Here is a 23,644-nt window from a genome sequence, read left to right as displayed (position 1 = left end):
AGACAAGAGTCGCAAGCCTAGACCATGCGACAAGCACACGCCAGGCTCGGTACTTCGTAACCAGGCATACCTCCATAAGTCCAGGCAGCACATAATCTCACGAATATGCTGAAGAGACGGTGTTCCTTGTCAAATCAGGTGTTCTGACAGGGCCGACGCTTGTAAACAACCTAAACATGTCAGCATTGATGGACACTGGTGCTTCCGTGAGCCTAATTATTGAAGCTATAATGGAAACAGCCAGAATCATATCCGGAAAACTTATTCGTGTGAATGGCTACGACGGTTCATCTCGGGATTACCGTACATGGACAACAGCAGCTGTTGAGTTTGAAGGTCAGAAGTTCAAGGTGGAAGCGCTAGTCGTGTCAGCGGTGAACTTCACCTTTCTTTTATCAAAACCTGACACAAAGAATATGAAGATGAACATACTATGGAATGACGAGGGGACTATTGAAAAACCTGAGCATGATATGTGTCTTCAGCGGAAAAACCCGATGAACGAAAGCCATCATGCGCAAAAGATGTGCCGCTGAAGTTCCCCGAGTTAATCTGCATTGGGCTATATCCCGAAGCCGCAACCACGATTGAGGTGCTGTTCTTGTTGCACGACAGCACAGTAGTCAGAAAAAAGCCATAGAGGCTTAGCCATGAAAATAAAATCTGGCTAAGACAAGAACTTCAAGGCATGCTAGAAGCAGGGATCATTAGGCCATCTGAATCTTGTTTTGCTTCCCCCATTACCACTGTACCAAAGGAAGATGAATAATTCCGACTGTGCACTGATTACCAAATGATAAACAGGCCGATCAATCTTTTTCCCTACCCGATGCCTGGGATAGGTGACATCAAAGACATCATTGACGAGACAGGAGGATGCGGATGCCTTTCCCGGATAGACTTATGCAAGGGGTACTGCCAAGTACCACTGAAAAAAGAGACTAATAAGTTTACGGTATTGTCAAACTATTCGACATCTACAAGTATAATCGGTTACCATTTGGCTGCAAGAAATCTGGGTCGTAGTTCCAGAAGTTGCTGAACGAAAAGCTGAGCAAATTCATTGAAAAAATTTGCAATGTATATGTGGATGATATCATTGTCTACTCCAGGACAAGGGGAAATCAGGAGGAACATTTGTCTAAAGTACTTCAGGCACTAAGCACCGCACGACGTAAGATTAACATGAAGAAAAGTAAGTTATTTTGTAATGAGGCGGTCTTCCTCGGGATGGTCTTTGATAGTGAAACGAAAAGCACCAAGCAAGAGAGTGTTCAACACATCAATAAAATGGCGAAATCGTATGTTCATTTCCGCGCACTCATAAGAGACTATGCCAGAAAACCAAATGCCTCACCACGTTGACCCAAATGGGTGTACCGTTTATGTGGTCACAAGAGTGTGAGAATAGCTACATGGAGCATGTCCGCATCATTTCATCGGACCCTGTATTTATGCGCCCCGACTTCAAGCTGCCCCTTGAACTCTATACTGACGCATCTTATTATGAAGTAGTCGCCATACTCTACCAGCGTGATGCCACAAAGCACCAAGAAAAGTAGCTGAGGGTAGTAGGTTACTATTTTTCCACTTTTACGAAGACAGAAGAAAATTATGCAACGACAGAGGAATAAGCACTGGCAGTGGCATTAGCCTTGAGAAAGTTCAGAAGCTATCTGTAAGGCAACCACTTCAAGCTGTTCACAGACAACCAGCCGTTGACGTACCTGTTAGAGCTATCACAGCCAAAGGGCAGAACAGCTCTATGAGGTAGCGAAATACGACAATTCAGCTTTGACGTAATACATCGCCAGGGACAGAAACATCGAGATGCGATGCTACTTGCCGTATGAAACTACAACTAGAAAGGCAAACCTGTTGTTGCAGTTTTGGGAAGGCACAAAGAATATGGCAGTAAAGAACGGAAAATTATACGTCCTGGAGACCAAGGTACCAACAGTCCTGAAGCTTTAACACACTAGTCCAGAGCCAGGATGGCTTGACGGATTCTGGAAGAAATTCCACATTATAGCCCAGCGTCTCACTTGGAAAACAATGAAAGAAGAAATAACAAATTATGTGCGAACTTGTCGTCACTGTCAGCCTGTTAATGCCAAGTACAAGCCAAGTATTCCGAAATCCCTGTCGAGTTTGTTCATCTTGATTTTGCTTAAATTAAAAAGAAGGGGGAGGGAGTTAGGAAGACGCCAGCATTCCATGTCGCCGTGGATGAGTGCACGCGTTTTGTCGCCACCAAAGCTGGAAAGGAGGACGCAAACTGCGTGATATCATTGCTGGAAGGAAAACTCTTCAAGAATGTCAGAGTCGAAGACAATGGCCCAGCATTTAAAAACTAAAACCTGCGACTTTGGGCTGAAAAAAGTGAGTAGCACCCTTCGTTTTCCAGAACCTTACCATCCGGAAGCGAATTGCCTCGCAGCGAGAATGGTAAGGGACTTTAGAATGTACATACAATTATACCCCGAATTCATAGGCGGCTCGAAATGTGCCTTGGAAGCAGCCGTTGCGCAACACAACAGATCATATGCAGCAGGCCTGGGATGCAGGCCACACATTGCGCAATTTGGCACGGGTTCATGGCTGCCAGCGGACCACAAATTGGGCTTGGTGAAGCAAATTGATCTAAAGGAACATCCCAAGACTTCTCAACAGTGACAAAAATATAGAGCGACAAAGAAAAAGCATTTTGACCGCAGACATTACACAAAGATGCTAGAGTTTGAACCAGATTCGTAAATTATCGTCCAAAAGGGAATTAATTCGAAAACACCTTTTACAGAACTTTACTAAGCCGTCAAGATAACTAGATAGTAAGGACTGCTGCAGATATTATACTAAGGACCTAGCGAAAAAGTAGAAGAGGCTTCAAATGGGAACGCGCTACCGTATTATGATCGTGCGGGCCAGGACAGCCGATTGGGAATGTGTGGCGATGCACATCGCCAGCTGGGTAATGATGACGAGGTTAGCCGGATGAATGTAGCAATAAATGGGTTGTACCGGCTGTGTCCTAGTGAAATCGTTACAATTGGTAGACCTTTAGGGATTTAATGTTCTCTGTGCAGACTGTGTACCTATTGAGACGGTAGGTGTAGCTCCCACCTTTTTTGGTAACTTCTCTAACCTGCAAGAATTCGGTGCTACGTGGCAGAGAAGAGTTATCGGCTCGCAATGGCTGTCATTTATTTGTCTTTTTGTGGGTAGATGTGCGTGGGGTGTGTTTCTGTTTGGCAAGTTTCCTACCGTATGGCCTCGATTAATTCCAGCTCGGTTTCTGTTTGACTTTCGGCGTGTGCAGGTGCGCGTGTAGGTGACTGTGTGAACACTTTGGTAGTGGATTTTTTGTAGTCTGTTACAGTTGTGTCAGTCTGCACGGCCGTTGATGCCGTTTTCGGAATAGTTTTCTCTTGTGGCTCGTTTCACATTCTGCTGTGTTCCGAGTGTTCCTGAGGTGACTGTCACAGTTGTGTTGTTCATGGTCCCAAAGTCGGCAGAGTCGCTGGGGTGGTATCTGGGGTATGTTTAAAGAGTGTTTTTCTGTACTTGTCCTTAATGAAGGATTTGATGCGTTGACAAACCAGCTGTATTCCTTTCCGGTTTAAATGGAAGCCGTCCCAAGCTAGGTGTCCATGTGGTGCTTCGGATATTTCTGCGCGGTGAATTGTGTCAACGTTCTTGCGGAAGTGTTCTCAGTTGAAAATTAATGAGTTGAGCTTGTTGGTCTCCTCATTGTACTTCATGAGTCCGTTAGTATTTAGATTAGTGAGCGGTGTTTGTTTTGTAGAGGGCGAGCGACAGTTGTTATGGTTGTGCGTGCGTTTGGGCGAGCGGCTCTTGGTGTCCTTTTTTCTCGCCTTTTCTTTATTTCTTTTGTCGCCGCCTTCCCACTCCCCCGCTCTTGTCCCCTCATTTTGGGAACTACGCTTACAGACGCCAGATGACAGCGCTCATTCCCTTTGAAGTCTCTCCCTTTACAACGAGCCACCACCGACAACAACCGCACGTGACGTCACTCTACTAATCCGTTAAAGCTAACATACCCAGGACCAAAAAAGGGCCTCCTATCTAAACGTTGGCCTGCCGTTCTGAGGCCCCTTATCTCTGTTCATAGGCTTTATACCACTATGTGGTATTTCATCTGTCAGCCCCAATCTTGATTTTGGATTTCCATGCCAACTAAGGAGATTATGGAGGAGATTAATGCCAAATGAACAATACCCCAAAGCATAATTTTCGCACAACTAGACGTCACGGCCCTGTATACCAACATTCCCATCCCCGACGGTTTATGTTCGATAAAAAAACGCTGTCTAAACGCAATGCACAACACTCTATTGAAGTCAACTTGTCTCTCCTTGAATTAGTTTTAACACATACCTCTGTGGAATTTTAGGAGAGCTACTACCTACAAATATATGGAAAAAGTATGAGTATGCCTTTTAGACGAACCTACGCAAACATATTAATTGGGATTCAAGAAAGTGATTTCGTATCACGCTGCACTGCGAAGCCCCACACATGCCTAGGGTACATAGACGAGATATTCATGCTATTGCGACATTGGCAAGACAGTCTGGAAAAATATGTAGTATTTCTAAATTCTTTTCACCCAACAATACAATTCAGATCACAATCTTCAACGAAGCGTATAAACTTTCTGGAGACAACAATATTCATTGGCAATGGGACACTAAAGACAATGCTGTATAGGCAACCTTTCGACAAACAACAGTACCTAGAATTTACAAGCCAATTCGAGACATTGCAAACAAGACATTTTTAAAGGCTGAGCCACACGACCAAGTTGCATTTGCGTTGAAAACCATGACTACAAAGATAGACTTGATCAGCTTAAAAAAAAAACTATCAAACAGGAATTACCGAAACAGTGCCCTTCAACAAGCCTACACCGATGCAACCAAACTCATCAAGTCTAGGTCCTCAAGCCCCGCTCTAGGCTCACAAGAACAACAACGCCTCTTCTTGCTACTAAATTCTCAAACGCACTTCTATATGCGAACAATATTCTCCGTAATTACTACCAAATTCTCAGCAGCAACCATATATCTGATAAGACTATTCCCGATCCGCCCAGAGTAGCCTACAGACGCGACACAAATTTTGAGGATATTCTTGTACATGCCAAACTAACGACAAAGACGAAGTTAGCAGCCGGCCCCTGTGGCCGCCCCTGGCGCTCCACATGCAAACATATTCAATCTGCAACTACAGTAAAAGATACAGCGTCGAATTACTCACACAACCTAACTTCGAGTTTCACCTACTCATTAAGCAACATAGTCTACTGTCCAGAATGTGCCGCTTGTAGCAAACAATACATAGGTGGGACTGGACAACAAAATCGTACAAGACTCAACGGTCACCGAGCAGATACATAGCACAATTTACCTAAAGCAGTAGCCAGCCTCTTCATTGAACATAGTCCACATTCGACAAAGCAAGGCTCTATATACTACAAATTTCCGTTCCCCTCGGAAGAGGAAATGTACGCAATCATACCTCATACACAAGTTTAAATGCCTACACCCGATGGGAATGAATTTGGCATGTGGCAGCTTAGAATCTTTAAAAACTGGTACTTAAATTTGAAATTGTCATATCAAGAACCGAGGCACAAAACACATCGTGCCACCAACTTACCTTAATTCCTTATCATCACCTATTCCTCTATTTCCAATTTTTCCCTGCCTACTACTGAAATTATTACAGTCTTTCATGGTTTCAGGTTTATAATTATTGTACGACACCTTTTCCTCTATACGCCTGTCCCCGCCCGCTTTTACTCCTGCCACCATCCTATTCGGGTTTCAACTCCCCACCTTTTATGTACATATATATATATATATATATATATATATATATATATATATATATATATATATATATATATACATATTATAACGAGATTGATTGAGGCTCTTAGCAACAGCCGGTTCTAGGATGCACGCAGCACAGTGCACTATATATATATATATATATATGTATATATATATATATATATATATATATATATATATATATATATATATATATATATATATATATATATATATATATATATATATATAGTCATATAATGAGAAGCCAACAAACACTGACACCAAGTACAACATAGGGGAAATTGCATGTGCTTAATAAATGAAATAAAGCAATGATAAATTAATGGAAATTAAAGTGGATGAAAAAACAACTTGCCGCAGGTGGGAACCGAACCCACAACCTTCGCATGTCGCGTGCGATGCTGTACCAATTGAGCTACCGCGGCGGCGTTTCCCCATCCACTTTCTTCGGTATTTATGTGTACTAGAAGAACCCTGGGAGTGTTAGCCAGCGCCGCCACTCACAGACCTTGGCGGCGGACGTGGAACGTCTTTTTTGCCGCAGGCGTCACGAGAACGTGATCTTTTCGGGTGAAGGCAACTGGTCAATAAACCCACATATGCTACCTGAAGGCATCAATGTTGCCGGATTCGAGACCCTCGTTATGTAATAAACGAGAAGAAAGGGGGTTAACCGAGGGACCCGATAATTATTAGTCATATAATGAGAAGCCAACAAACACTGACACCAAGTACAACATAGGGGAAATTGCATGTGCTTAATAAATGAAATAAAGCAATGATAAATTAATGGAAATTAAAGTGGATGAAAAAACAACTTGCCGCAGGTGGGAACCGAACCCACAACCTTCGCATGTCGCGTGCGATGCTGTACCAATTGAGCTACCGCGGCGGCGTTTCCCCATCCACTTTCTCGGGTATTTATGTGTACTAGTAGAACCCTGGGAGTGTTAGCCAGCGCCCCCACTCACAGACCTTGGCGGCGGACGTGGAACGTCTTTTTTGCCGCAGGCGTCACGAGAACGTGATCTTTTCGGGTGAAGGCAACTGGTCAATAAACCCACATATGCTACCTGAAGGCATCAATGTTGCCGGATTCGAGACCCTCGTTATGTAATAAACGAGAAGAAAGGGGGTTAACCGAGGGACCCGATAATTATTAGTCATATAATGAGAAGCCAACAAACACTGACACCAAGTACAACATAGGGGAAATTGTATGTGCCTAATAAATGAAATAAAGCAATGATAAATTAATGGAAATTAAAGTGGATGAAAAAACAACTTGCCGCAGGTGGGAACCGAACCCACAACCTTCGCATGTCGCGTGCGATGCTGTACCAATTGAGCTACCGCGGCGGCGTTTCCCCATCCACTTTCTTGGGTATTTATGTGTACTAGTAGAACCCTGGGAGTGTTAGCCAGCGCCCCCACTCACAGACCTTGGCGGCGGACGTGGAACGTCTTTTCATTATTCTCTCATTTTTCGCTTCTCATTATATGACTAATAATTGACTCATTATATGACTAATAATTATCGGGTCCCTCGGTTAACCCCCTTTCTTCTCGTTTATATATATATATATATATATATATATATATATATATATAGAGAGAGAGAGAGAGAGAGAGAGAGAGAGAGGGAGAGAGAGAGAAACGTGCCTCTACTCACGTTCAGGCTGTGGGACCAGCCGTTTTCGTGATGAGTTACTTCTGTACATACTTCGCCTGGTGAGGCTAGGACTCAACCATTCATATGAATGCCTCCATGTCGAGTGACCGTATATATCATACTCTATTATATTGTTTTACTAGCTGCCAAGATGGTGCAATTATATATTACATCTCTATAAAGGGAAGTGCTACTTCAGAGGACGAGCATATGAAGTTGGAGAGGCAACGTATGAGACAAAGCAGTGCATGAGATGGACTTGTTTCCGAGAGAACAGCACTCATGGCTGGATGTCTGGTGTAGGGTGAGTATAATTTTATTATACATATATATACATACATATATCACCATAGCATTGCTTATATATTCTATGTAGTTCAGCATTACTTGCCACGAAAAATTTATACTATTTTCATGCACGCAATGAACTTGCGACATCTGGAAAATGCTACAGTAATGTTTTCTTTCTAGGCGGCAATGTCAATTTTCATGCAAAACAGCCAGTTCTGATTTCATCATCAGTCATCATTAGTAGAGGAGGAGGTCCCGGAGTTGCAAAAACTGTCAGGTGGATCTTTTATAAGCACTTTAACAATATAGGATTTAATACATTATGACAACATTGCAGCGACAGGCATCAGATTGCACTAAGTTAATGAAGCAGATAATCAAGTACAAGAAGGGTGTCTACAATAGTTGAAGTCAAACACAAGCAAATGAAAGAGCTATTTCGTATCAGCAAATATAAATGTAGTAATTGACCAGTTAGGGAAAAATAGGAATGACATATATAAAAAACACGAGGTTAATGTAGCAGATAATTGGAAACAGAAGTATGCTAACAATATGCCAAGTAGAAGGCACATATATACTGTTGAACGAAAAACTTAAAACATCTAAGAAAAATTAAGAAAGACAATGGTATTCAGAGCATAGAAGCAATACATTAGGCAAGTACAGAAGAAACAAAATACCTAAGATTTCTAAGAAAGAAAAAGTAAAGAGGAAATAGGAGATAGAGAATAAAAGCGATACATTAGGCAAATACAGAAGCACTGGAAAGTGTAAAATCAATTAGTATACAATATATGTTAATATTATTGAGTTTGTTGCCAGTAGTGTCGTTAGTACATATTTCTTCCTATCTCTCCTGAGTTTTGTTTGTGCGGCAGGCTTACTATGGAGTGGTAGTTTATTCCAGTATCAACTAGCCATAAAAAGGGCAGTAAACCTTGTATAATTAGTGCCCTCTTGAGAGAGTGAAAGCTCTTGCCAGAGGAAAATCTCATATTTTTGGTGTTGTTAAGAGCAGATATAATAAATGTATCTAAAATGACTGCATGGTATAGTGTGTGGTATATCAGTAAGATCAATTGGAGCTGAAGCATATAGTGTAATGGTAGTATCTTTAAGGAAGTGAGAATTAGTGCTGCATGTGACATGTAAGTGGAGAAAGTAATTATCGTCAAGGCTTGATTTTTTTTTATTTCTAGATGTGTTATCTGCGCGGAATATGTGTTTCCCCAAACCGAGATACAGTATTATAAGTGGCAATGTCTAAATGTGTAATAAAGTGAAGTTCTTATGTTTTGTGCGAAATGTGAGCGCGTTAATATTAGCGCTTTTATTCCAAAAGCAATTTTTTAGATCATGTCAGCATGCAAGTTAAATTTAAGGTGATGGTCAAGTTTCACGCCAAGGTAGCACAACTTCACGTGCAAGTGAAAGAACATGAGCTGTAGTGAGGGTGCGATGAAAGTTTGTGTATGAAAAAGCACAAACTGCGTTTCGGAAGGGTTGATCCGAAGTTTATTACTTCTGCACCATGCAGGTAACTTGTTGAGGTAAGAATTTAGTCTGTTTATTACAGTATTGATGTATTTGCTATTAGTAAATATGGTGGTGTCGTCAGCATACAGTATATATTAAGTGCTGGTTAAACAGTGAGGAAGGTCATTATTGTACACGAGGAAAAGTAAAAGGCCTAAGAGCGAGCCTTGTGAGACACCCCTAGTGACTCATTTAGTACGTAACAGTAAACCACCGAAATCTACCACTTGCGTTCTGTTAGAAAACTGTGGATGAGCGAAAGAGCTTGGCCACGAATGCACAGAGCCTCCAACTTCTACGAAAGAATGTTATGACATATGGTTTCAAATGCTCTAAAGAAAACTGAGCCAACAATATAGCCGTGGTCAAGGGCATGTGTTTTTTCAGTGAATGATGTTTTAGCTGTTTCAGTCGAATAACCTTTACGAAACCCAAGATGCTCAGGCGAGAGAAGATTAAATTTGTGAAAGTAGTTTGGCAAGCGGTTTACAAATAGTTTCTCAGTAAGTTTACTAAATGGGATAGCATGCTGACTGCGTGGCAGCTTGAAATTAGTTCTTTGTCCCTTTTTAATGCAGGAGTTATTTTACCGTGTTTTGATTCGACAAGGAAAACGCCTGTTTTGAGGATCATTTCACAATGAGCGAAAGTACGTCGATGGTATGAGATGATATGTTACGTAGGAAGACGCAGATGAAAATCTATATAAAAGTATATTTACAAGGAAATACGCCGCACTTGAACAAAAGGCAACAGCCTGCGCTAGCGTCTAATCGTCGTCGTCGTCTTCACACTGCTCGCCTCTTCGTCATCGCAAATACTGTTACGTAGCTCTACCCCCGGCGGCAAAAGCGCCATCACGGAGCGACTAAGGACCGGACTCGGAAGCAGTGTACTAGGCCTTGAGCCTACTGACGTGCACGACATCACTAGATGCCAGAGTAGAGAACGCGGTTGAACTCACAGGAGCAATTTCGCACGTCACAGGCGTCACCTGGCGCAGCAAGTGGTAGGGCCCCGTGTATCGCGAGAGGAGCTTTTCTGAAAGTCCGACGTGACGAGTGGGTGAGGACAGGAGCACGCACGCACCAAGTGAAAAGCTTACGTCATGGTGATTCGTGATTTGTGAGGCCGCCAGTCGAGTACGGGAAAGCTGGCATGCATGGTCGAGGGCGATGGCGTCGTGCGCATACCCGCTTGCTGAGATGGCAGCAGGATTAAGTGCCGTCTCAAGGGGCAAGGTCGGTTCGCAACCGTACAGAAGATAAAATGGAGAAAATCCGGCGGTGTCATGCCGGGAAGAATTATACGCAAATGTGACGTAAGGAAGGGCAATGTCCAAGTCGTGGTGGTCCTTGGAAACGTACTTGGACAGCATAACGGTAAGAGTACCGTTGAATAGCTCTGTTAGGCCATTGATTTGAGGATGGTGTGAGGTAGTCAGCTTGCGTTGAGTGGAGCAGGAACGCACAACGTCGGCGATAACTTTCGAGAAGAATTTACGACCACGGCCAGTCAGTAAGCAGCTGTCGCGGGGGGCGACGAAGCAAGATACTGTCACGCAAGAGAAAGTCCGCGACGTCAGTGGCGCAACTCGGAGGGAGAGCCCGCGTGATAGCGTATCGGGTGGCGTAATCAGTTGCGACGGCTACCAATTCGTCCCCAGAGGATGACGTGGGAAAAGGACCGAGGAGGTCTAATCCAATACGAAAGAACGGTTCCACAGGCACGGTGATCGGCTGGAGATGACCGGTAAGTAGCACCTGAGGTGTTTTCTGACTCTGGCAGGGACCACAGGCAGCAACATAGCGTCGGACGGACCGTGCGAGACCAGGTCAATAGAAGCGGCGGCGGACGCGGTCGTACGTGCGGGTTACTCCAAGATGTCCTGCAGTGGGTGCGTCATGCATTTCAAAGAGCACAGTCTGTCGTAGATGTTTTGGCACGGCAAGAAGAAGAGCAGATCCGTCAGGGAGGAAGTTCCTTCGGCACAGAATGCCGCCATGGAAGACATATCGGTGAACGGATGCGTTGGTAGGTGTAGAGCGCCGACGTTCGATGAGTGCTCGCAGCGGTAGGCCTCGGAACTGCTCATCGGCAATGTTAGCGAAGGCAGACACAGAGAAAATACCGTTGGCGGTACTACTGTCAGCGTCGTCAGGCTCGTCTACCGGGTAGCGACACAGGCAGTCAGCGTCCTTGTGTGGTCGGCCAGATTTGTAGGTGACAGAATACAAATACTCTTGGAGTCGTAAAGCCCAGCGACCAAGTCTTCCTGTACTATCTTTCACTGAGTATAACCAGCAAAGCGGGCGATGGTCTGTGACAACGGAAAAGGGTCGGCCATATAAGTATGGGCAGAGCTTCGGAAACGCCCAAACTACGGCCAGACACTAACGCTCAGTGATCGACTAGCTGCGCTCCGAGGGTGAGAGGAGCCCATCGCGCGCGAGGCACCGGGAGACGGGGGGAGTGCGTTCTACTACGGCTAATATGCGCATGTGGCGACTAAGCGCGGTCGCGCGGTCTTATCTTGAGCTGCTGGCGCAAGCCATAACACGGACGTTGCCGCGCTGGCGTTGTGCCAGTACTGCGCCAATTCCGTGACCGCTGGCATCAGTACGGACTTGCGCAGAAGGATCGAAATGGGCCAGAATGGGAGTCGTTTTGAGAAGGTCGATTAGATGCAAGAATGCAGAGGCCTCGTTATCGCCCCACTGGAAAGGGGCGTCTTTATTCAAAAGGTGGGTTAGGGGTCGCGCTATGGCCGCGAAATTTTTCACGAAACGGTGGAAGTACGAACAACGACTGATGAAGCTGCGCACATTCTTGACACCCTTCGGAACAGGGAAAGGTGGAAGAGCATGGATCTTGCCTTGGTCCGGTTGCACTCCGTTCGCGTCAACAAGATGTCCAAGGACGGTAATGTGGTGATGGCCGAATTGGCACTTCAGTGCGTTGAATTACAGACCGACTTGACGAAAAACGTCGAGGACTGGTGACAGACGCTCGAGTTGCGTAGCGAACGTTGCGGATAATATTATAATGTCGTCCAAGTAGCACAGGCACGTATACCATTTGTAACCGTGAAGAAGGGAGTCCATCATGCGTTCAACAGTGGCAGGAGCGTTATATAGAGCGAATGGCATCATATTGAATTGATAAAGACTGGCGGGTGTCACAAAAGCAGTCTTCTCGCGGTCCAGATCGTCCACGGCAATCTGCCAGTATCCAGAGCGAAGGTCAATACAGGAGAAATAGCGAGTGCCGTGGAGACAATCAAGGTCTTCATCAATCCGAGGTAGGGGATACACGTCCTTTTTGGTAACCTTGTTTAGGGGCCGATAATCCACGCAAAAGCGCAATGAGCCGTCCTTCTTTTTTACCAGTACAACAGGTGACGCATATGAACTACATGATGGTTTAATAATGGTCTTCGCAAGCATTTTGCGACCTTTTGCGTGAATAACTTGACGCTTAGCTGGTGACACTCGATACGGGTGGGGATGAATAGGAGGGGCATCGCCTGTAATAATGCGATGTTTAACAGCGGTAGTTTGGGCCAAAGGACGGTCGTTAAAGTAAAAAATATCGTGGTAGGAAAACAGAACGCGGGACAGCTCACGAGCGTGCTCGGACGGCATGTAGGGCGCAATCATTTTCTGTGTGTCGGCGATGGCACAAGTTCCCGACAGCGATGGTAGAGGAGGATCGGCTGAATTGTCGTCTACTGCAATAGATGCTACTGAGTGATGCTCGAATGAGTAAAGCTGGGCAGAGACATCCCGCGTGGCAGCACCTGTGTCGTTAAGCCAAAATTGACCACTGGCAGGCAGACGCAATTCGCCGTAATAGAAAAAACTGTATGAGGTTCTGTGTTCCGGTGTGTAAGGAGGACGTCTCGCATAGGAGCTGCGATGTAGTGACCGTCGAGCACTAGTGGGGATGACACTTAATCAACGTAAGTCAGTGCCGAAGGTGGCAAGCGAACGATGTCGACGGAACTGAGGCGAATGTGGTGTAGTTCAGCGGGATCCAGAACAGGCAGGTCAAGGCGGAGAGTAATGGCGGAATAGTCGATGAGAGCAGGATGTGTGGAGAGGAAGTCTAAGCCGAGGACGATGTCGTGGGGTCAGGAGGCGATGACTGGGAATATCACGATAGTGGAGCGATCGGCGAACGAGACGCGGGCGGCACACATACCAATTGCCGGGGCTGTTTCGCCATTGGCGACATGGACAACAGTCGTCGTGGCGGGCGTGATTATATTCTTCAGGTGGTTACGATGGTCAACGCTCATTACCGACAAATGCGCCCCAGTGTCTACAAGGGCAGATGCAGAAACACCGTCGACATGCATGTCAAGAAGGTTCAGATCCGTGGGCAATGTCAGCAGAGAATTTGGCGGCATAGGGAGCAATTCTGATGCAGCGTCACCTCTAGGCGCTGCATCGTCTAGTTTTCCAACTGGGAGCGGCGTCCGAAGGGAGTCGGCGAAAAGGAGCAACGGGGTTGGGGAGAGCTAGACTGTCGTTGTTGGGGCGAAGGCGAACGAGAATAGGGGTGGTTAGGCGCAGGAGAATCAATGGTGGCGTTATCGGAGTGTGCGGCTTAGGGACGAGAAGGGCCACCTGGGGGGCGAGAGTAGGCAGTATAATTAGACCGGGTCGGGGAACTCAGTGTGACAGTGCTGAGAAATGTGCCCGATTTGACGGCAGTGAAAACAAATTGGCTTGTTTTCAGCAATGCGCCATTCAGATGGGTCGCGGAAACGTGGTGGGTTATAAGATGCGGGACGGGGCGGAATCGAAGAAGCGGGGGGGTATCAGGGCGATGGGCCGAGCAGATGGTGTCAAGACCCATGTTTGCGAACTCCTAGCGGACAACTGCCTGGGTCAGGGAAACCGTGACTGCAGGTGCGTTGGAGGAGCTGGAGTTGAAGGCAGCCGGATAGGCGGCCTCGATCTCACGCCGGACAATCTTGGTAACATCACCAGTGTTGTTTGGACGAGGAGCGTTGGCACAGGAAGATGTCGCTGGGGTGTTGGGCAGACGGGCAATCTGCTGGTCGATACGTCTGCTTTTAGCGAGTTCCAGGCGGCGGCACTCTTGTATAACTACATCCACCGTCGCCACGTTGTTGAAAACGAGCAAGTTGAAGGCGTCATCGGCAATGCCTTTGAGGATGTGGGAAACCTTGTCTGACCCAGTCATGTGTCCGGCAACATCGCGGAACAGAGCCAAGAGGTCCTGAATATATGTGACGTAGGGTTCTGTTGACGTCTGCACACGGCCGGATAACGTCTTCTGCGCGGCAAGTTGGGGACCGTAGGTGTTGCCGAACAAGTCTCCGATCTTTTGTTTAAGCGAATCCCAACTGGTGAGCTCATCTTCGTGCGTCCGAAACCAATCTCGAGGTGTGCCACCTAGGTAAAAGCACTACGTTGGACTACGTTAGTAGGGTACCACCGGTTATTGCGGCTGACGTGTTCGTACAGGCTGGTCCAGTCCTCGACGTATTCCCCATCTTTGCCCGAGAATACGCCAGGATAAGTGGGAGCGGGGAGAGCGATGTAGGTCGTCGAAGTGGCAGCAGGTGTCGGAGGCGGCTGAGTCGAGTTCTCGTCGCCTGGAGCCATGAAAAAAGGCGCGACGTACCGTCCAATGCGAAGCTCCTTGACGAGGTACAGGTAACGTCCACCTCTGCCAGATAAGTTACGTAGGAAGACGCAGACGGAAAGCTAAATACAAGTATATTTACAAAGAAATACGCCGTAGCGTGGGCTGTTGCCAAAAGGCAACAACCCTCGCTAGCCTCTAATCGTCGACGTCGTCTTCACACTGCTGGCCCCTTCGTCATCGCAAATACTGTTCCGTAGCAATATAAATTTGATTTGGGAAGGTTAAAATTCATCAAAGCCGGGACCTGTAGTTAGTCAACAAGCGATTGAAACCGACAGTTCTTTGGGTGATGTTAGGTACAAGTAAACATAATTAAGGGTTTGCCTGAATACTGGCTTTGGTATTCTGTCTGGTGAATGATCATGTCTAGGACAGGAAAAATGATTGAATTCATTTGCGATATCAGTGGCTTTCGCTACTGCCGTTGTTCTTGCATGAAGTTTGTTCAGAGTGCGGTTTGGCGAAGACAGGTGAAGAAAGGCTCTAATGGTATCCCAGGTTCTGCGGGTATTATTTGTGTTTAACGCTCACTTTCTCAAAGTAGGAGCGCTTGGCTTCTTTAAAGAGTCTGGTAAGTGTACTAAAATAGGTTATGTACCACGACTTTATGATTACATCAAAGGCTTGGCGTTTAATTTGTTTTATTAAGTTTATCGCGTTTAGTTGTACTTCTTATTAAGAGGGATCCTGTTATCCAGGGGGTTCTAGGGGCTGAGAACCAGTGAGTATGCTGTGTTAGTCTCGTGCACTCTCAGTACACGCTTCTAACCTTGTTATTAAATTGTTGGAAAAGCAGGATTGGGCCTTTCCTAGAAGGAATTGAGTTCCAGGTGATTTCCGCAATTTGATTATTGAACATAGTGGTGCGAAGGTTAGCTATCTTTATGTTTCCATGGTATGGTGACTCTACACATTTTAATAGAATGAACAAAAGATAGTGGTCCATACAGGGAATAGTGACTACGCGAGCACATTGCTGTAGGTGTAAGTTTGATTATACATGGTCTATTAATCAGTGAGATCCGGACGGATGACATCTTGTTTGTACGGTTAATAATGAATCTAGGCCATATCCTGCATAGCAGTTGGTGTAATTCGAGCAATGACTATCAAAGTGGTTAGTATTATTTATGTAATTGTCACGAGGGATGACGACATTTTTGTTTTCGTTTGCAATTATGTTGAAGATAGCATCTAGTTGGGAACAATAACGAACGGAAGAGGACGATGGGGGATGCTGCACTGATCCAATTATTGTGTTTGTAGCGTTAACTGAAAAACATTTATCGAATTCCAAAAAACAGATTCAGCGTTACGGCGAGAGAAATATTTATGAAGCGCCTGCCGTGATTTATCGCTCACGGTCAACGCCGCCGACGCCGACACCCGACGCCGACGACACCGGCTTTTCTGCGACACGAGCTCCTTAACGCTATCGCGTTAATACAGGTCATTGCGACGAGGACATGGCTGGTTGTCTTGGACGAGGATCGCTGAACAACAATACCGAACTTGCTTACGGAGACATACTTCCATTGTGTATCCGGGAATACAAAATAAGTTACTATCAGTGCTTGTAAGCCATATTTATGAGAGAAAAATGATAGTGAAAGGATTATTTAGATGAGAAAAGAAATTTATTATGTTATCATAGTTCTTTGAGAGGCTACCTATGCTAAATTCTATCAGGGATTTGTGGGTAAACCTGGTGTTACTTAGCGAACGTTTTAGTTCTTCTCAAGAAAATACATTCACTGGAATATTTATTTGATTGGATATCAAAAAAAGTTTTGGACAGGTGCGAGGCGATTAGCCAAATGTCGCACGTGCTACAAATGACGTACACGCAGCTCCCTTCTGTCTTTCGTGCTTTGATGCGGCAGTTGTCCGTCCATAAGAATTTCCAGTTGTGCTGCCTTTTTAGGTCCAGGGCCTAATCAACCAGTCTTGTCTTGTGTTAAATGGTCGTTAGTAAAGACTTTGGTCTCTGCAGGTGGGGGGAAGCCGAGAGTCGTAGTGCTTAGTCGTGCTTTCCGGGCTGAGGGTGTCTACCAAGTTGACACTTCTAAATTTCTTGATTTCTCAAAGTTTCCTCTCAGTGCCTTTGCAAAATTGTCTGGGTGACACACAACTCTGTTTTATGTCAAGACGGGCTGACACTTTCGCCCTATGGTGTCACTCCCTAGTACGGTTGTTAAAAAAATAAAACAATAAAACCTAATCTAGTTAGAACACTAAAGAGTAGTGTTCCTGTTATTCAAAAATAAAATACAAGGGAAGGATCAGTAAAATGCACAGCGAAAAAAAATTTCGAAAGTGGTAGAAGCTAATGTCGCAGGTACCCAAATATTAATAAAAAGAAGATGCACACAGAAGCAAATATTTTTGAAAATCAGGTATTTCTATCAACTGATAGCAAGTTCACTGGAGTGAGACCGAAAACTTTGTCACAAGTGAGGTTCTCTCTCAACGGATGGTAACCTCAGCTCTCCTGAGATATTCTCAGCCCGCTCACAACGCCACAGATTAGGGTTTCGCTGATATAAAGAGATTACTCTACTTTGTATTAGGAACACCTGCATCTTGGCATCAGTCAACACTACGTTTTTTCTTTAGCTCAACCTTCAAAGAAGCGGTGGCACTCTTCCTTTTCCGTTCATTCCTCAGTGCGTCGATATTTTCTATGCTCGTCCTCCTTCCGCCGCACGTTCGCCCCACGAACCATTTGAAGCATCCTCTTGGTCAGTTGTACAGTCATCGCTCCCTATGGGCCTCGAAAAGGTAAAAAAAATCAGGGAGTCGGAAAAAATGAGTGCATTTCTTTTACCACCCTTAAAGGCTAAACATGCTGCAGGGACATACAAAAAAGACTGACGACTTCATAGGCATATCGGTGCTCGTGCTGCAAAAAGACAATGGGTGCATGCTTGCATAATGAAGAAATACAAACCGTTTTCCATGACAATTGTCTCTTCCCACGCTTGTTATGCTTCACCGCAATACGTTTGCGCATGCTTCACCGTCTAACAAGGCTGTTATGAAGCAAAACTAACTTTTGGGAACCGGCATTATGCAACGCGCCATGCTTTCCGGGCTTCGAAGCCAATCGCGAGCACCACAAAGGCGGAGTCGGCGCCATTGCTGACAGCGGCAAATTCTTGCAATGAAAAATGCGGCACAGAACGGCAAGAAGTTTAATGGCGAACGTCTAAGCAACCAGGCCTAGCCTTGTGGCGGTAGTGGCTACGGCTACCAGCGGACCTGCGTGCGAAAGCGCCGGTTCGAAGCGGCGAGGTCACCAAAATGGCGGTGATGGCGGCTGTGATAAATTCCGTTTCGCACTTGCGCTCCCTGCAAAAAGTCCCCAAAATCCGACAGCGAATGTTTCTTGCATCCAAACTTTCAGACCTTCTTTTCATAGGCTGTGTGGGGTACCTGGCGGTGCCGCGAAGCAGACCAAATTATCGGATGTCCGGAAAGCCGGTCGTTTACTGTACACTGGAAACTCCTCCAGCCGGCATCAAACACGATTAGTTATGCTTTCCCTTTGTTACTTCGTTACCTTTCGATAAACTCACAGCTGATTTTCCCCCATAGAAGCACAATTTCCCTGAGTATTTCCTGACTAATGAGTATCCCTGGGAGTTGCCGGTTTTCCCGATTGGTAGGCACCCTGTGGGCTTTACTTACGAAGTCACCCTTTTTAGAGCAAGACAGAAGCGTGGTAATATATGTTTATCATTCTTCGCAGAGATGCGGTGAACAGTGTCTATGGCAGGTGGTGCCACAGGGCAACCAATCTTGTCATTTGTGTTTTGGAAAACAGCGACACAGTTCTCAGCCTGTGTGCATGGCACACCCTTCATCTTGACATTGTTTCTGCGAAATACTGTTCGAGGTCTGCTAACCTTCTAGCCAGCATTTCGTTTTTATTTGTGAGCGTCTTGTTCTCAGCACTCAGCGCGTGAAATTTCCCCTGGATTCTTCATAAAATTGGTTGATCATGCGCAAACTTTCACGGATTCCGGCGGCTTCTTGCCGGAGGGCTTCAACATCGCGAGCAAGTTCTGACTTACGAGGCATCGCTAGAAAACCGCGGGAGTTACCTTGGCAGCAGCCGACGTCACAAAACAGAACCGGCAAATGCCTGACGAGAGGGAAGATTAACCTGCGCAACCAAAAAGTTTCGCTTAGCGGTGTTCCCTTGTTGCCAAGTGAAGCACGGGGCCAGGCGGATCCTTTGTTGTTGTGCTGGTAGCGCCATGGAGCGACCCAGTTCAGCGGAAAAGCTGTGAGATGTCACCAGGTGTCACTGGTGATGTTGATTGGCGGTGCTGGTGAGCGTGAGGTCCACGTGCCAGGATATCTGAATGCTTGTAACCACAACGATGGTGGAAACACAGCGTTGCCGACGACCATACTCCGATTTCCGCAACCAAAAAGTTTTACTTAGCGTCGTTTCTTTGTTGTCACGGCTATTGCTACCAAGTGGAGCGCGGGACAAGGCGCATCCTTTTTTCGTAGTGCTGGCAGCGCGACGGAGCAATTCGGTTCCATGGTAGCGCTGTCAGATGTTACCTGGTGTCTCCGGTGATGTTGATTGGTGGTTCTGGTGAGAGTGAAGTCCACGTGCCAAGATATCTGAATGCTTGTGAACACAACGGTGCTGTAAATCAGTGATTGCGAATGGCCGTGCTCCGATCTGCGCAGCGAAATGTTTGGCTTAGAAGCGTTTCTTTATTGCCATGGCTGTTGCTGCCACGTTTTATTCGGAATACCTATGAGCCTGCCCTAAAACGACTAAAGTGCTTTTGCAGTTACAATACATTGGGCTCAAATATACGAGAAATTATGATAAATAATTTGTTCAATATACAAAAATTTGACAACGAGAGCTCCATTTCTAGCACTGAAAGAAAGCAATGGGCCCTCTAGGAAAAGTTTTTTTCTTTTATTACATAGAACCTACATTGACTCCACTAAATTTAGCCGTTGCTCAAATCTTTCGAATCTCACATTTTAAAACGAACGACACTCTAATTACTCAAAAAAGGAAGAGGCGATCTCTATTCAGTCAGCATTGGTTTTCGTGACGTTATCATAGAACTGTAGTGAATACACGCCTATATGCAAACACTGGATTGCCTGAGCAATTTATTCCTACTGATATGGCTGCAGTTGAGACGTAGAGTTTTACAGCTAGGGAACAATATTGGTGCAAAGATGTGTTCTGTGTACTATAAGAATAGCTGCTGCCCTAATTGAAATATCAAGCGTAATGCTTAAATATGCAGCTGATTTTAAAGTTTGCTCTCACTTTGTTTACGCCATTTGTTGCTTAGCTCAAGTTATGCTGGATGTTGCCTCTTCACTTTTAGATAAGAAGGTACAGCTGCCATTACCTTTATTGGCACAAGGATATCTTTTTGGAATGTAGGAATACTTGCTATGTCAACGAAATATGGAAGATAAGATTTAAATATTAAGCTGTTTCTAAAGTGTGCTCGCACCTCTTTAAGGTTTTTCTTGCTTAGCTCAATTTATGCGTCATATTACTTCTTCACTTTGGGATAAAAAGGGGAGCTGCGAATTAAAATTTATTTCGAAACGTTTTTTACCACGTACAAGCATGATTTCGCATTGTCATTTCTGGTCATTGAATATACTTAACTATCAAGAGATCACAAAAGGAAGGAACAAACAAAGAATGTTTACAAATGGTTGCAGTGATCAAGAACCAGCAAAATGTTTCGACTACAAAAGGAAGCTTTAGCGATGTGCTTGAACTTCTTGGGCAGTTCATTAATTATACGCGGCTCCGAATAATGCTTACGTCACATACGAGGCTGCAACAAAATTTACGGTACTCTTAAGGAGAGAGAAAGCGAGAAGTCATTTGAAAGAAGGCAGAGAGGGCGGCCTGAGCTATCGCGCTCCAGCCTGTTACTTTGCACATAGGGAGGGGGAATGGGGACATAAAAGTGTGTTGAGGGATGATGATGACATGAAAAGATGGGTGCACAACAGGGAAAGCAAGTTCAACATTCTGGTGATAAACTTTCAGAAATGTCATCCATGAAGCCACTGCCGGATTTCGTATCTTCCCTGTAGCTTTAAGTTCAAGTGTAACATCAGATAAAGGCGCTTTGACGAAGCTGGTGTAGCGGCCTCCCCTGCGTGAGAAGTACAGGCGCCAAGCAAAAGCTTTAAACAGTTAACAGTATGTCAAGAGCTGCGATAAGCGGCTCCAGTGCGGCGAGCACCTGCAGGGCACATTTAGCGGCTGTGAGACCACAGAGAATAACGCGAATCAACTAGGTGCTTCAGAATTTTATGAACGCTTTCCTTCTCATTGTGTCCATCTCCTGGACACAATGAGAAGGAAAGCGTTGTGTCCATCTCCTGGCCCGCTGCTATGGCCGTCGGCCCAGAGGGTTGCAAAGGCCATTCCGGGTCTCTATCAGCTGGTGGAAGCGAATATTTGCCCCGTGCTCTCACTGACCTTGAATTAGCAATAGGTGCGGTTACCATCCTCAACGCACGCACGGGCAGAGGGGCTCGTGGCGTCCGCATGCCGCTTTGTAGGTCTTCCGAAATGTTTTGTGGCGCTACTGTCGCTGGCGTTAATCACTTCGGCGAACAGAATGAGTAGCCTCTTTACATGTAGATTTGATATCTTGCCCTTTTTCGAAAAATACGAAGTTCTTGTATCATCTTTAAGCATTCCTTCGAAGTCGTTTCGTGAGAGCCCGTACAGTTGGGACATTTAAGTGAAGACGCATCACAGTCGGTGGTATTATGCTCTCAGTCGGTACGCGAGCACGTGACTTCACTTCTACAAGCAGCGCTCTCGTGTCCCATCTTCAGACATCGCCGGCCCTGAAGAGGCCTGGGAGCGAATGGGCGCACACGGTGTATCATGTATTCACCTTGTCAGACGCTGGTAATGTCGAAGAAACAAATATTAACTCGACGCATCAGGAGCTCCCCAAGCAGTGAATCTCGAGATTCCGCACCAATGACCTCAGAAGACTAATGAGGTCGGCATACTTGATTTCAAGCTCCACGTCGGAAATCATGCCAGTCGTTGTCGGCTTCCCATGCGTAATGAAGGAACGGACGGGGATTGCGCTCAACTGCGGAATGATCTTTAACTTATTCACTTTTTCTCTATTTTTCGCATCTATTGGCAGGATGTTCTTGCGACCATTGATACTGCTCTCGTTGATTTGTCCAGGTGCCACACTTTCAGTATATTCCGTTAGAAATTGCCGGATTTGGGAGCTGATGCTGTGTGACAACGAGAGCGACACGTAAGAAACCATGAAGGATTCCTGCTCACTCTGATTTGGTGAAGCCTTCTCAGTCGACATACGGCGCATCTTCTTCATACGGCACCCCATGGCTACAGTTTACTCGTAGACAGAATCCGTGACTTCCGGCGTTGAGCTCTCCCAGTCGCCGAGCTTGTCCTAGCATTCAAAAGCACGTCGTCCAAAACATGAGCGCTGCAGCAGACGAGTCACCTTGTTTAGGTGGTCGTGTGAGCGGATCGTCTTCTTGCACATCCTTGACGAATGGACTCTCATGAAAATGGCAAAAACGTTAAAAACTGCGTAACCGCAAGTGGCTCAGAGCACCGGTGAACCCTGGGCAGTTATTTATCTTCCTCTCCGCTTAAAAGCTTTAGCACGCCGCGTAGCGCCAGTACTGACTTCACAAAATCGGAACTATTCTGCCCGTAAAGAGCCGCACCAGTGAAATTATATCCGTTTCAGGTTTTAACACTGATAGTTTTTTAACATAACAATATCAGTGTTAATAGTAGTGTTAAATTTTAATAGTCTGAAAATGTTTACCATATAAGTCATACAGAGTGAATGTTATGCTTAATGACGTCTGATTGTGGGCAGCCACTCTCACAATCCTGAGCAATAATTTGGAGATAAATAAAACACCTGGTTTGAAGAACCATTGGGGCTGAACAGTAGCGAAATCTACCTTGCATATACAACATGCCTCGACATATAAAATACAAATGCCCTTATGCATGGGTATCCACACAGCAACACAGATGCCGACGGCGAAAATTCGCCTTGAGTGTCCGCGGTATTTCTATTGCAATAAAAGAATATGAACGTCAGAATAACAACCCCTAGAATATTATTGCGCAGATCACATTGGTGTAGTGAAAATTTGTCGCTCTTTCTGGCTACTTCAACTATTTCATTTCTTTTCAGGTGCGGAAAGGTGGCCGCAACGCCACCGTGCAAATTGATACCTACGAGGGAAGGTATCAACCCGGAATGTTGCGAGTATGCACTGTGCGGAAACAGGCGATTTCCCGGATAGACTATTGGTGCTTGAACAAAGACAATTTGTGTGCAAGAAGCACGTTACTATATCGCCTCACCAGTGTTGTCTATACTCAACAGTGTACCACTGTTCCGTATCAGGAGTTACACCACAGGGGAAACGTAAGGGATTTTTTTTTATTTGTCAGGTAGTGGGCAAGACAGCAACACTGAGCAGCCACGGTGAGAAAGGTGCAACAGAGCTGGCAGGGAAAGCTCCCCTT

The 23,644-nt window shown here is 45.5% G+C and overlaps 1 protein-coding gene and 1 long non-coding RNA gene across 6 annotated transcripts in view; both read left to right on the top strand.

The window, feature by feature from the left end:
• LOC135921051 (uncharacterized) overlaps positions 1-23,535 on the top strand; it is a 30,892-nt gene extending 7,357 nt beyond the window's left edge. Inside the window, exons 2-3 of the long non-coding RNA XR_010570426.1 lie at positions 7,738-7,858; positions 23,307-23,535. This is a non-coding gene — a long non-coding RNA (uncharacterized lncRNA). The remainder of the gene's footprint in view (positions 1-7,737; positions 7,859-23,306) is intronic.
• LOC135895916 (uncharacterized) overlaps positions 1-23,644 on the top strand; it is a 210,004-nt gene that overhangs the window by 70,791 nt on the left and 115,569 nt on the right. The gene's annotated exons all lie outside the window — the stretch shown is intronic.

This window comes from Dermacentor albipictus, chromosome 8 (assembly GCF_038994185.2).
Source record: "Dermacentor albipictus isolate Rhodes 1998 colony chromosome 8, USDA_Dalb.pri_finalv2, whole genome shotgun sequence".
Classification (NCBI taxonomy): domain Eukaryota; kingdom Metazoa; phylum Arthropoda; class Arachnida; order Ixodida; family Ixodidae; genus Dermacentor; species Dermacentor albipictus.
Note: the sequence above shows the minus strand (reverse complement) of the source record. Positions and strands in the feature narration are given on the sequence as shown.